At 38.0% G+C, this 15,561-nt stretch overlaps 1 protein-coding gene across 4 annotated transcripts in view; it reads right to left on the reverse strand.

Moving 5' to 3' along the window:
- The window catches only part of PTPN14 (protein tyrosine phosphatase non-receptor type 14), a 117,320-nt gene that overhangs the window by 84,603 nt on the left and 17,156 nt on the right, over positions 1-15,561 (reverse strand). The window contains exon 1 of one of the 4 annotated variants that reach the window (XM_068939828.1): positions 4,963-4,981. The exons of the other annotated variants lie outside the window; for them this stretch is intronic. The gene's annotated coding sequence lies outside the window, so the exon portion shown is untranslated. Of the gene's footprint in view, positions 1-4,962; positions 4,982-15,561 lie in introns of those variants that run through there. 4 annotated transcript variants of the gene reach the window in all.

Here is a 15,561-nt window from a genome sequence, read left to right on the forward strand (position 1 = left end):
ACGCGAGGCAACAGCATCAGCCACAGGAAAGCAGAAGTGCTCCCCACCGAGCGTCTGGTTAGCTGCAGGTCCACCCACGCCTTTCATTACTATCAAAGTTTGTAATTGCCATTTTCTGTGACAAGGCTCCGAGACAAACTCGCCAGGAGTTAATCGCTTTGTCTTTTTTTTTTTTTTAAATAAAACAATTAGCTGTACTTTTGAAAGGGTTACTAAGGACCCAAGGGCCAGAGGGTAATTATTTACAGAAGCGATGCTACGGATGAAGCAACAGAGAAAGCCATTACACACATCATACAGAGTAAGGAAAGAGAAACTCCCCGCACTTGTTCACAGTCCCCGGGAGGTGTGATTCAGCCCAGAGGTAGCCCTGGCTCTTTCCTGCTTCTCCCTCTTGTTACTGATGCACTCGAATGAAAATATGAAATTTGAATCAAGACTTTGAGTTCTCCATTTCCAAGTTCACACTGCATCTACCCCCGAAGAAAAAAGAAGAAATCAAGCCCACCGACTTTATGGTGAAGGGGCAATGCCTTGCTTTAGTGAGATTTGGGAGGACATTCAGCTCACTTACCGCAGAGTTACAATATTCCTTTTTAGCTAAACAAAGGCTAAGACTCAGCCAAAGCCTGTATTACATCTCAGTGTAAGGAGCGTTTATAATCTGGCTCTTGCGGGAGGGAGACTGAAGGCAGCAGAGTTCAGCTTTGATTCTCTCTCAGAGAGGGAAAAGGATTGCTGGAAAAGAGTTAAACTTAGAAGAGTTTTAAGTATCCTAGTGAAAGAAAGAACAGCTCATATCTTCCTCAGCCACTCCCCCTCACTGCAGACCACAGGACACTCACTCCAAAAGTATTTTCAGTGCCTAAATATAACGCAGGCATTCACATAGCATAAATAGGAGAATCCTTCTGGAGGGACATCTTCAAAACAACCTCCATTTTTAAGCAGGACTAAAGTTCAAAGTCATACACTGGCATGTCAAATTCAGGATATCCTTGCAAGAATAATGAATTTATTGTTATTGTACCTGGCTATTTTTATAAAGTTTCTAGAAGCAAAGAACATGAAATGTGCTTAAATGACTACTCATACAGCTTTGTGTTTTCTTCATTCCCAAATCAAGAAGATATGATGGAATACTATCATATCCTTAGATGATTTCACAGTATCAGTTTTTATTGGCAACCTCTGATTCCATGCCCCAAAAATCAAGCTGCTGTTCAGTCTTTTCTCCTAAACTTTGGAATATGAACTCACCAGAGCAAAATACAGCTGGCCCTTAATGATAGAATTTGTGCCAAAAATAATATGAATTTATTAGAATTATAAAGCCTAGAATTTAACAAAAAGGATAAAGTATTTCCAACTGCAAAGAGAGCACTGCAGAATCTCCAAGCTTAAAACAACACAATTGTATTAAGACAGAGTGAGAAAAAAAACAGGTAGAGTTTTGAAGAGGAAAAAAAAAAAAAAGGAAGAAAGAGAGGATTGCAGGGGACTCCTCAAAAGGTCAAAAGAAGAAAACCTGGAAGATAGTCTAAGAACTCTACTTCTTATTTTCATCCTCCTATTCCATCAGGTGTTCTGATAGAGAAAACAATAAGTATTAATTTCCAAATAGCATTTTACTAGGACCACTATCCACCATGCCATGAAAGTATGGAAAGCATTTCTTTGCTTCTTGTTTTAACCATGTTATCCCACCTGAACAAGCAGCTACTGTAAGACACAGAATTAGCTGTTCGCTGCTGCTAAGAGAGGTAATCCAGCTGCAGCATAAATAATTGGTAGTGAATTAACACTCTTAAGTGATAAGTATCCTGAGTTCTTACTGGAGCAAGTGCATGTTAGTGTGCAAGATGTAGTGCTCATACACTTGCTACTCACTGGGCTAAATAACTTTTTGCTGCTAGTAAGACTCAGAGAGCACCCTCTCTTCCTTGTGAGATATGCAAGTATTCAGCTTTACAGCAGAGAAAGTTTTTTTGTTTTGTTATTTTTTTTAATTAAAGCAAGTATTTAGTTTGCTGGGGGGAAATAAAAAAAAACTCCACCACCTTGTCTGGCACATTCAGATCAGCCAAAAATTATTGCAAACGTAATACTCAAGAGTGCCACATACACAAAACTATGTGACGTTACAGCAGTTTATATGGCTATGCCCATAGTACAGAAAGAGCTGCCTGAGCATTTGTAGAGCTACATTACAACACATATTGCTTTAGTGCTTTATTGTTTAGCATTAGCAGAGCTTAAAAGGAATTTTTAATTTCACTTTGAGATAAGCCAGTATATCTCCACAGACTTTCCTTAAAAGTGTTTTCCCATTTATAATTTTCATGATGCTATTATTGTTTTCAGAAGTACAAAAGTTAGTTTTAGAAGACAAGATTACCCTAAACAGAGGGAGAGACCACAAAAAGGAAAAGCTTGGCAAAGATAAGCAAAAAAGAAGAAACTAGAGTGAAGGATTTCTTCAATGCAAATAAGGGCGAAAAACTTACCAAATCTTGGCTGATTTTTACAAGTTTCAAAAGTGTTTGGAAGAAATAAAACAGCAGGTAGCATGAAATCCATGTAATTTACATAATCTAGAAGACCAGATTCTTCTCCTGAACTCCTTTGCCTGTTCAGACTTCTCTGCACTTTTTTTCCAGTGCAGCTGAAACTCATCTACTTTATATGTCAAGACCTAGTAAAATTTGACTCCAAATCATTTAATTGGTTTTCTAAATAAAAAAATACACAAAACACTTGGATTCGTATCAGTGATGAAAAACAACGCTAGAAACCACTTCAACCCTAGTTTTTCTTTTAGCTTCTTCAGTACCGAGGTCCAACATAATGAGTCATTACCCTCTTCAACAGTCAGGTTAATCCATTTGTCTGGGTTATTAATTAGGGACCAGAAGAGAGTAATATGCCACTCCATGAAAATAACTTCACATTAACATATTGCTGCTATCAACTCCCGAAGATTCACTTCTGTTCGTCCAATGCCTCACAGCACCAGCAATGATGTACTTGTGTACAGGTGTGAAAAACGATACCGTAGTTTCAATAAGAAAGTTAACAAGGCAAAGTAATTCATTCTGGAATCAAGAAATCCTGCTACACTGTATTGCAAATAGCCTCCAGATTTCTCAAGATTTTTTTTTCTTGGAACGGACTTTATGCTTCTTAGCTGTTCTAGAAAATAAAAGTAACTGTTTTTATACCTAAAAAAAGTAATAACATATTACATAATTCCCTACTACATTCCTACTGCTACTACATTTTCAATAGTCATAGCTACCTGTGGGGTCTCAAGAAATCTAGAAGCAAGAGAAAAGATAGTCCAGGATCCTGAGAATAAAAGGGAGAAGTTCAGGCAAGAACATCTGCAGTAAAGAATGGTCCGTGCAATTAGGAAGGTTTGAACACACTCTTTCAACTGGAGAAATAAGACAGGAACGGCAAGAAAAAAAAAAAAAAAAACTCAAGCAGCATTAAGACTGTATGCCTTAGCAGCATCCCATATATAGTTAGCTCCCTTTCATAGGGTGGTACCCTGAATACTGCACAATGAAAAGAGAGGAAGAGTCTGGCTATAGACATTAGTACAAACCCACTTTTATAAGTATTGTTTTCCTTCTACAGAACAAAGAGTGAAATATTCCATGTAACATTTTATTCTTCTGTAAATCAAGAATACAGCACACAGACTTCCTGTAGTGGAATGTACTTTTCTTTTCCATGTGCAATTTAAACTGCCAAGTTTAAACAGAGAAAAATATTGTATGTATCCATGGATATCTAAATTTAGAAAGACAAACAGTTCTCCTGCTGCAGCGGGAGGAAAAAAAGATGGAAAGAAACAAATAGTTATTACAAGTCATACAGAAAGGAACTGGGACGATGTATGACGTGCACAGAAGGTAATAAGGACTGAGTTGGGCAAGTGCCCTTCTTGGAAAAAACGATTCTGTAAGCTCTGCACCTAAAATGGACTAACTAAAGTCAAGGCGATTACATCTGATTGCCAGCTTGTCAAGTGAATTTTTCTAAACTGGAAGAGCTCTGAGAAGGATAACTGCTTTTAGAGTCCTTGCAGCCACACTCAAGTCCTATCCCATGCTTTTCAGCACCAAGATTGCCATTACTGAGTCCATGAAAGGAACTTTTAACATCTGCATGTAATTTAGACACGTTTTTTTCCCCATTATCATTGTGGTTTTGGCTTCCAGAATTTGAACATGAGTCTTAATAAATTTAGCTGGGAAATTTTCACATCTCGAAGCTGAAGCATAGAGCAACTAGATAGCTTTACTGCATACAAAAACACCTTCATACACTTCTTGCAACAAAAAAGGGAGAAAATCCAGTATCCGATATATACTACAAACACTCCAAAGGGGATACTGACTGAAGAACAAAACAAAAAATCCAAAACTTGATTAATTGAAACTTGTTTCTTTTCTAAGAAAAAAAAGTCACAGTCCTCAAAATAAACAGCTGGATAAAAACCTAGATGGTTTAGAACATTAGAAGCAGCCAATACATCTGCTGAAAAAACAGTATTCCCAGAAAACATAGCTCATCCTATCGCTAGCTAAAATGGAAAACAAGTTTAATTCAGGTTCTTCATGAAACTGCTAGAAGAGAAGAAAGTAGCAAGTGTATCTAAGTCAGGCACAAGAAGAACACCAGCACTCCCAGACCGAAACTGGTAGGCAAACTGACTGATTCAAGTAAAGGTAAGAATACACCTTTCCATCTTAAAACGAGACGCTGATGTGACTACACATTGCTAAGGCATTTGACGGCAGCACGAGGAACCCCGGCCAGCAGGGCAGGAGGCTGTGCTTTACCCAGCCTGTGGCCATCAGCCCTAACTCAAAGTCGCTCCTTTCCTCGCACCCGCACATACAGTCCTGAGGCCACTCGATAGCCATAATTTCTCTTATTCAGTCCATTCACCTTATTTTCCAAGAATAATTTCCAGCTGGGTCTGCTCTCTGGTCCAGCTTACCATTACGGGAAACTTCAGCATGGAGACAGGAGTAACTGGACAGGAAAAGCATGGTCGTTTCTTCTGGCAGCACTACCAAGTTATATTGGCTTAAAGCACACACGAAACTGCAACCTCAGTGAAAGTTCCTTCTTTAAGAGAACCACAACTATATTGCAAACAATTCAGTACCTCCCTTTCACTGCTACTGGTAGAGTTTTCTGAAATTAAGAAATAGTGTGGGGTTGTTTTGTTTCTTTTAATAATAACTACCAATGCAACACCTTCTGTGGAGAACGCATTTTCTATTGGCACAAAACTACAGAAAGCTTTTTGAGATGCACTCTTTTAAAATATTTTGGAAGCTAAGCACTTTTTTAATATATTCTAATCGTAAAAACAAATCATGCATGCCTAAATTTTAAAGTTTTTCCACTTTAGTTTCAATCAACGTCATAAAATCACTGAAACCTTTAAAGAAAAACAGTTATGTTCACTAGCGCACACGTCACTTCTGTATAAAGAGGTCCCAGTAAACAACAAAGGCATGCAGCTACAAAGAGAAAATTGATTAAAAAAGTACGTCATGGGTTCTGGAGCACAAGGCCAGACTCTCCTTATAAATGGAACATCAGCACTGGAAAACTGGTGTCAAAACTAACACATGGAAAGGTCTTTATGTTTGCCTAAAAATGTTGCTAAAGGTAGTAATGCTCTCCTTTGTAAAAGTTACTAGTATTCACTACTAGCAAAACTCTGTTAACACACTAAGGTTCCTCATAAGTACTCTGAGCAAAATTACAAACTGTCTAATTAGCAGTTGAGCTAGTTTCAATTATGAACAAGCTTTAAAATTCATATCTTCAGGTAGTATTATGCAATTTATAAAACACTTTCATTCTTTAAATGCACTATTAACTAAATTCTTGAAAGCAAGAATTGCTATCTCACCTTTAGAAAAGAAGCCTGTCTTGCATTTCTGATCTATTGTCCAGAATCAGCAGAAAAAAGCCTACCAATCCTTAGAGCATGCTGAACCCCACCCTAAGCTTTTCAAGTCATTTGAACTTGAAAATTGTGTTTATTTTGCTTCCCCATCTTTCACACATAAAAATTCCCACATGACTACAGATCACAAATATTTATCGTGAAAGATCAAGTTAGTAGTCTTAAAACCATCCTAAGTGCTCGTTGTTATTTCTTGCCAATATCATTATAGAAGGGCCAAGAATCTTATCCAGAAAGACAGAGAACAGAAAAATAATAGGATTATCATGATCTCAAAATCATGACAGGCCTCATGACCTTCTAATGATGGACCCTGTGAATTCATTGCCTGAACTGCTCTAATGCGAAATCCCAAGAGATACATATCTCTAGCCTTAAGTTCTGTGAATTACTGGTCAGAGACGTGCCTTCTGTTCAATGTGACTGGGGGTTTAATTAGCTCGTGAACATGTCAATTTAAAAATCTGGCTAGCTTAATTAATAAAAACATCAAAGTATACACAACTAAACTTAACTGCATTACTCATTAATACTACCGAAATTTAAATAGACAGCTTGAGGCCAAAGAAACCATCCAAGTCCACCAAAAAGAAAAGGCCTGTGGAAGGGCCAACTGAGAAACTAAATAAATAACAAAATATTTGTAAAATGGCAGTTATGAAATTCATTATCAAGCCTAGAAAGAGCCGCTGAACAATTACAAGTACGAATGTAGCTGCATTATGCAATGCAAAAGGATTTCAGCGAGGTATGCTGGAGCCCGAGCAGGGCACTAACCCTCCCCCTCTGAACCTCAAAGTCCTACCAAGACCATATAAATCACAGACCAACCGATTTCTCTCCTCTAACTCTCTCTGTGGCTCTTTGTTAATGCTTGGCTCAGTTTCGATTTTCTTATTTTTTAATCACACATCAGAACACTGGGCTATTTTGACTGTTCATACCTAACGTTCAAAAAACTTTCGAAAGAAGATACTCAAAAGAATCCAAATAAAATTGATCAACTAATGGGGGGGAGGAAAAAAAAAAAGGATACACGTCCCTCACTTTTCTGTTAAAAAACTCACTTTTAAACCCAAAATTTATCTGCTAAAAGTTTACCAGCCAGACTCCCTCCCCCTGCTTCAGCCACCGCAAAGTGCCTGAATCGCTTCCCGCAGTCAGCCGAGAACTCCCGAACCTACAAACTACGTAGGGAGCCAGGCGAGAGGTGCCCTGATAATCAGGTGGGCCTTGTTCTCCACGGCTCTTCTTCTGTTTGTACGAAGCGAACCTCGACAAAAATTTTTCTTTACAAACAGTACTGTGTGTGTAAACAAAGGCCCCTAAAATCCCCCTAACAGCCCCTAAAATCCCCTTAAGAAGCAGCTAAAATGTATCCATGAACAAGCCACAGTGTTAAACTAGATATAACACTCCTCAGGCAGCCTGAACCCCGGTCATTAAGCGTGTATTCAAAACCTGACAGGCAGGGTGGTTTGAAACCCGATACGCACTCTTTGATAGAGCTCAGTAGTTTAGAAAGCGGAGGGGCCATATCCTATTAAAAATAACAGGAAATTGACCATAGCAATAAATCTAAAGCTTCGGCTGCTGCAATTTCTTATCTTGGATGAGCAGTTGTTAGCGTGCCAGAAACCATATAACTTTTTCTTTTTAAAAAATAAAACAAGCAATAAAAAAAAAAAAAACCTCCAAAACTGGGACTTCCACTTGATAACAACTAACATCAACCAGTCACAGCCTTGGGAGACCTAGATCCCTAAGATCTTCTCTCTGTCATGGCAGGATATCCTGTTATATTTTGATGGTTTACTGCTGCCTTCAGGCAAAAACATGTCACCGAGAAAGTTAAGTCAGTACACTAAAACTGACAAGTCCCAAGGAATCTAATCAGAGGTTTTGGCACTTCTGACAGAACTTGCATATTCTTTTCATGCAATTTCTGCACCCAAATGATATCTCCATCTCCTCTGATGGCATATTTTCTCTTTATCTACTAAAACAAATCAAGATCTAAGACGACAGCAGCTTCTTCTAATGGCTTACTAAAACTTAAAAGGGAGTGTCCCAGCAGCGTTGTCTCCATGAGTGCCACCAGTGGGGACACAGCTACTGCTGGGCTAGAGAAAAGGGAATGGGGGGCAGGGAAGGGGTAGCCAAGCCTCTTCCTTGAATGGAATAAAATGCATAAGCCAAAGGATTTCATTAAACTGGCAGAGATTACACTGAGCTTTTTGCCAGCATAGCTGTGTCTATTGTGGGTATGACTCGTTTTCCCACTCCTAAAAGACAGAGCTTTGCCAACAAAACTTTAAAGCCTAAGACCAACAGTGTGGGTGTGGGGCTCTGTTTGTTTTTGGTATACAGGAATAAAGTTAACCATGGTCCAGTTTCCTGCCAACATAACCTGCACAACACTTGTTGCTTGTATTTTGTTTGTTTCTTATTCTGATTAGGTCATAAGAGCATTTCTGGAAGAAGAGTTTTCAGGCAGACAGGTCTGCTCTGAATCCGCCTCTTTTTTTTTTTTTTCCTCCTTCCTCCCCCTCCACCTCAGTCAAACCATAAGATCAGCACAGGCTGGAAAAATATCACCAAGTGCTTTAATACAAAGGACAGATATCTACTTTAAGAGCTAAAGCATTTCTAAAATGCATATATTTCATCTGTGTTTAGACATAGAGGATATGTTAGTTGTAGGAGATATTTACAATGGAAAGATCAAAACAGTGCACCTACTAAAAAATCTGAGCTCTTCCAGCCCTAAAGACTTAAAAACCAGAGCTGAACCTCCTCCTCACACCAGTACTAATTATTTCAGAATAGTTGCAACATGTTTGGAGATCACCTCACCTATGAATTTGTGCCAAAAATAAGGCTCAGTTCTCTCCTGTTATCCTGAAGGAAAGTGGGAGGGAAGGAAGTTCCACTTTGGATCCAATAGGACCCCAAAACCATCTCCCTTTGGAAATATATGTAGGAAACTGAGTTGAAACGATCTGCCTTCCCTTGCATAGATTATTTCTGCAGAGAGAACAATTAAGCTGTTCCTTTCAACTGTAAAAGCAGTTCTAGAGTTGAGACTACTATGTGTATCTTTTCATTTCAATTGCCTTATTTTGAATCTCAACCAGTTCCTGATTCCAAGAAGGAGGAAGACATGTCACATCTTTTTCAGAAGGTCTCCAAATGCAAAATCTTGTTAGCCACAAAGTTCCATTTTCTAGCATTACTTCTGGATAGTCTTTTCTCTAACATCCAAAGGCCTGGTATAAAAGTCTGCAAAGTGCATGGTGATCCCACTGGAAGAAAAACTATGCTCCACTGGCAGACAAATCATCATCAGGCACCAAAATGACTTTCCACTAACATATCAGAAGGCAGAGCTAGAGGTACAGAATTTCTTCATGCTTGAGGGCTAACTCTTACCAACATCAGCCCATCTGTTATGCATTGTTTTATGTCAGCTTTGATTTCTTTTCGCTACAAAAAAGGGAACGTGCTTCAGAAATGCTACGGACCACCAGATTTGTTTCGTATGTTATCAAAGCTAAACATTCAAGCCTTTTATGGAGATTAAGACATTAAAGTCCAAGAGTTTTTATTCTTCTGTGTGCAAGGTTCTCTCTTTCAATCAAATTAAAAAGTAGAGTTCAAGGTATGTTGTTAATTCCTGAGGGGAAATGATACATAACCCACACGCACAAAGAAGTTGGCTTGCATGCAGTTGTTTTTACAGCATGGAATCTGTTTCAATCTATGTTTGTTTAACAAGACGCAAGTCTACAGTGGTAATTTACTAAAAGTCTGTGCATTAAGTGTGTACAATACCAGAAACAATGGTCATAACAACTCCTTCCAAAGACACAAAAGCTTCTACAAAACTGCCAAAACACAAGCAGAGTGCTGGATTAGTTGTTTCAAAATTCCACATTCCAACCAGCTTCATAATTTTAATAATCCATCTATAAACACTTTAACTAATTTTAGACTACTGCTTCACATTCAGGGGACAAGTCATTGCTAGCACAAAATATCACTGTTTGTATTTTCATTGTTTTTTTTTTAATCCAGAATACCATTACTGTTTGTGCAGAGATCTTTTGGGATAGTAAATCTTGGCTTGAGAACTGTACTAGAAATACTGATTGTTTAAATGACTATTTACTATTAAGCTCCTCAATCTATATTTAAGCACTTGCATAACCAGCTGCTTGTATAGCTACTGGTCAGCGACAACACAGATTCAGGAGGCCAAGTGGCATTCTGCCTCTTGTACAGGCCTAAATGTCAATGATCAGGCCCAACCTAAATGCTGCAGGATTGCAAACATAATCATGTTTTGAAATGATTCATTATTTACAACAGTTGTTTCAGGCTTATTAGGTGGTGTCCTATTCTCTCTTAAAGCCAACATAGCGAAATGAAACTGAGATGAACAACAATCTCTGTCTTTATCTCTTGTATAGGATGGGTCAAAACTGCTTTAATTTCTATCCTCTGTTCCCAACACAAGCATACTACAGAACGTATCTCACCACAGCTTACACTAATGTTTTACCTGCATAGTGTCTGTGCTAGTAGTCTGCACTTTAGTTTGACTTGCTGAACATGGGGGCAGCTTGATCATAAGAAAATGTTGATTCAGTGTTTGCATGTTGCTCTGACAATTACAGCCTGGATGCAGTTTTAAGTCAAGATAACCTGGAAACTTCTGAAGAGGCAAGCCATTTCATTTAAAGGGAATCAACCAGAAGACATCCAGATGTAGCAATTCTCATTGAGTCTCATTATCATTAGAAAACAATTAACAACCTCAAAGGTGTGCCAAAAATGTGTTAGAAATACTTGATATGTAACAACATAAAGATGCATCCTTAACACACAAACCTTTCTTGCAGATAACTGGTTTTCTTGCAGCCACAGTCAGATATGTTGCACTAAGGAATGTAAACTGTAGGTGTTTACAGTGTACTACTTATTACCTTCAAAAATAAGGTGTTCCTCATTTCAGATACGTTTGGTCTTAATCAACTGTGGTAATCAGTTCACTATCATGCAATCACCCATATTTCAAAGATGACTCACCAGATGCTGGGTGTTTAATTCTACACGTTCCTCAAGTAACCACCTAGCTGCTGGCATTTTTCCCCTCCATCTCCAAAGCACTGTGCACAAATTATCACAGTAGGGGAAAGTTTTGAGTCAGAGGATTAATATCTTTAGGTCAGAGGAGAAATTTGTGATGTTGCAGCTCATGACTGGTACAAGATTCAGAGAGGCTATGATAGTAGTTGCCTCTGAAAATAAAAATAACAAAGAGAATGGAATTTCCTAGATCATTTGGAAATCGCTTTTTCATATTGATGTTCTCCTCGTCTGTTCTTCAGTCAGCACAATGCAGGCACCATCTTTATTTTTTTAACACATTCAGTGATACAACCTATTTAAAGGAAAACTATCATTTTAATGCCTGGCATCAGCCCAGGGCAAGCAATGGATTTCAGAGCCCTGAAGGGGCTGATGCTTAAAATCACAACGAAGAGCCTCTACGGTTGGCTTGGACTGGAGAGCCTGATACCACAGCTGACAGAACTCCAGAGCTGCTTGGGGAATCAACACACAGAAAACACTTTTTAACAGCAACACAAGGAGGCAAGAAGAGCAAATCTCTAAAAGTTAACAGCAATGAAAAGACTACTCCCATTATTAAAGGGCTTTGTGCCGTGCCTCATACGATTAGCAGTCCCATTCCAGTCCCACCAACTCAACCCAACCTAAAAGCAACAATACCCAGACTCTCTCTCTGTAAGAACATATAAATACAAAAGGCAGAGTAACAATGAAGACCAGTGCACTGAGGAAAAAACAAGAGGTAAGTAATTCTCCCTAAAATCAAACATACAACTTGCTAAGAACTAATAAAGTTACCGCAAGTTTCTTCAATTTTAGTACTTAGTTCCTGTTGCCTCTAGCAATGGTGTGATTAAAGTACTGTGCAGGCCAACCAGAGTCAAATCCTCTCCAACTGGCTACTTTGCCTAAGCCAGAATTTAAAGCAATTCATCCTGGAACTAAAGAAATAAAAAATAAAAAAAAACACTTTTATGATCATTCAATAGGAAAAAGCGTGTGTATGTATATGCATAGAGATCCACTGATTACTGACAGCACTGCAGATTAATATCTGCAGGCTTTATATACCAAAATATGTATCAGGCTTTATATACCAATAATAACAACAAATATAATTAAGGATATCCTTGACTTCATGCAAAATAAAGCTAACTTTTCTGCAAACTGTATGCAAAGCACTGACATTAAAAGTATCAGAAGCACTATATTTCTGTAAAAAAAAAAAAAACTAGAAAATTTAAAATGAATATGCAGATTTCTGAGCAGCTTAATACAGTGAGAAGAGAAATGCCAGTTCACAGCAGCACGAACAAAAAGCTATCTGCAGTATTTGGGATATATGACTTACCAGCTATACTTGAAAATTAACTTTTTTTAGTGTTTGGGTGAATGGAAAACATACCTTTCAAAAAAGACAAACTGTTACTGGAAAAAGTGATTCCTTCCATTAAAATATATTATGTGTATATGTTTTCCTTATAACTTTAATGAGCTTAATATTTAGTGTTCACAAAACTGAGAATGATTTTTCTCTAGCTTTCTATTGAGAAACATTTATCCAAGGTAAATAATGTATTTATATATTTAGGACTATAATTAATAGCTGCAGAAATTGCCCTCATTTCTCTAATAAGCTGTTGTTTTCAGAGTTCTTATAGAATCAGACTTCAAAATCTTTTAGCCTTCTTTGAGGAACTTTCTGCATTTTCCAAATCTAATCTTCAGGTTTAGTAATTTTGGAGGGCAGATGATTTCTAATTTTTTTTTTTTTCCTAATTTTTGATTCATTATTCTGGGAGCATTTCTTGGAACGATGACACTCGTTGCTCAGTCACTTAAGGTCACGTCTGCTACATTTGCTAACTGAAAGAGCTCCTAAGTGCATATAGCTATTAAATGCTTGGACTTAACGTGGACTGTTGAATTTGCAGCACTGTGGTAGGGAAACCATCTGAGGGAAGAGGATTTCCTTATAATCATACTGACACAATCACTTTCTCTACAGAGCATTTTTTCTGTACTTCCAGAAGGATAGTTTCACTTCCAGTTTGGATTAGACTAAGGAATTCTCCAAAGCGCTGAGGAGGGTCAGTTTCTCTGTTTGGTTAGGGTTATTTTTAAGTAACTTTGAGTAATTCATTTCCACCTCTTATGCATCAAAGCTGTTTTTTCTTTAATACCTTACTAATATCCAAGGGTGTGGATTTTTTTTTGTTTTGTTTTCGATACTCCATCACCACAATAAAAAAGATGCTACCAGTGTTAGGTATTACTCAAATTGCACTCATTAACTATTTCCTTGAAGTGCCTTCATCCAAAAGATACAAATAAATATTTCCCTATTACATTTTGAAACTGACTTAGAAGCTGCAAAATGTGACTTCTGATAGCTGTCCAGACTAGATGAATTTTAATACAGGTTATTTTCTGGTGTAATTTTCTATCACTTATTTGACATCACTGGTCTGGAAGGCTCCAAGTACAACCAAAGTCTCTCATTGTTAGTACATATATTGCTGTACCATACACACAGCAACAACAGAAAACATTTCTGAATGTAGAAAAATGTCAGATTTTTTCAGCAGAAAAATTTGACCCAGGCTCAGGCTTAGAACATGAAAGCCATTTTAAAAGAGCTAGCTAGATCTTAATTTGATGATATCTCTTTAAAGTCTCCAGTAGCTTAAATTAACTTCTGTTTTTTAAAATGTATTTTCACATTGTAAATCCAAAAAGCAGAGGTCCTTGAGAAAAGCAGCTTTAGACAGAAACCTGATCTATGATGAAAAGGCAGCATAAAGAAGCAAAGGGGCAAAAAGTTTGCTTCAAAATCAATTTTTTACACCTCTTGCACCCAGAGATGTAAAATTCACATCCAAAAAACGTATTTCTAACTACTGAAGACAGTGAATTTCCTAAAAGACATTTTTGGAAGAATCACTGGAATCCTCAATGAAGATAGCCCATCCTTACAACAGAATCCTCTCCCATTGGCATCTTCCAAATATGTTTCAGTACACAATACTGACTACTGGGTCTTTAATGAAGGTTACCTTTAAAAGAGTATTGAAGCAAAATACTGATCTAGGCTAATAATTTGCAACAACTGAATCATATGATTGCTGTCACACCTAACACAAACCTTAAACATAGATGTAGTTCAAAGGGCCAACTCTCACCAGCAAATACACTCGCATAGCAAAATATAAAAAGTGTTGGTGTTTCTGTGTACACACGTGCGGTATAGACAAGGATGTTAAACTTCCAGTCGTGTCTGGTTTCATAACACATGCCCTTCCTTATCAAATGTCATTTGTATTGCAATGCCTGCATCTGTCTCCACAGATGTCATCCCATGTAATGAAGCATATGGGCTTAAGCTGACATTGCTTGCAAACAGGAAGAGCTTTTGGCAAGAGAAATTGCATATAGTGTTCTACGGGCTGCCTCTCTTAACCCATCTTTGGTTGGCTTCTCTACTCAGCTAAAACTGATAGACTACTTTTTGAGAGGGCAGAGTGCCAACCTAACAGATGGGCAGAAGTGAAGTCATGCCAAAGAACCAGAATGTGCATCTAATTTGATAATTAGGGACTGAACCTCCCCTTAGAAATATTGAAATGGCAGCTTGCACCAAGTTTCCAAGCTTAAGGGCAGAAGAATATGTTTCAGCCTACCCAGCTGAGGGTTAATTCTGGAAATGATTCCCCCCAACCACGCCCCCCCAAAAAAAAAAGTCTGTTTGAACCATGGAGGAGGGAGGAGAACAACCATGGGCTCCTATCATTCAGGATTAGTGTTCTTCAAGGAGAGATGAAATACAGGAAGGGAGGAGAGAAACAGTAAGATTAAGCCTTTATGATGAAATAGCTCTCCACAAGGGACACCTGCAAATCTTGGCCAAAACAGTTCTGTGGCCTTGCTGAAAATAATTTATGCTGAATAGAGATAAAGGCAAGGAACTGATGGTCACTTTACAAAGCATTAAACATAGCTTTCCTGTCCACAAAGAATACCCAAGCTAATAGTTAGAAAAAGGCAAAGGACAAAGAGTGTTTATGGTTAGTGGAAATCAAATGTAATAATGTGAACACATATTTGGAGCTGTTGACAATTATCATCTTAGTTTTGATATACAGTGATACAGAGCTATAGCCTTTAGAAAAGGTAATGGCAAAAGAGAGAGAAAGCTAGGGGCAAAACTGCAATTCTTTTCTTACATTTTACAAGTTTTCATGCAATAATGCAGTGGTTCTACAGCTCTTCTAAAGAGTGCTATTAAAGCAGCCTCTTTTCCTGGACCATTTTCCTTCCCTAGCGTTCCTTCTACTTCTTCCTCAAAACATTTTGTTCAACAGGATGAATGCCTAGAGCCATGTAAACCACAATGTGGAAACGCATTGTTCTAATTCATTCTCCTC

The sequence above is a fragment of the Struthio camelus genome, chromosome 3 (genome assembly GCF_040807025.1).
Source record: "Struthio camelus isolate bStrCam1 chromosome 3, bStrCam1.hap1, whole genome shotgun sequence".
Classification (NCBI taxonomy): domain Eukaryota; kingdom Metazoa; phylum Chordata; class Aves; order Struthioniformes; family Struthionidae; genus Struthio; species Struthio camelus.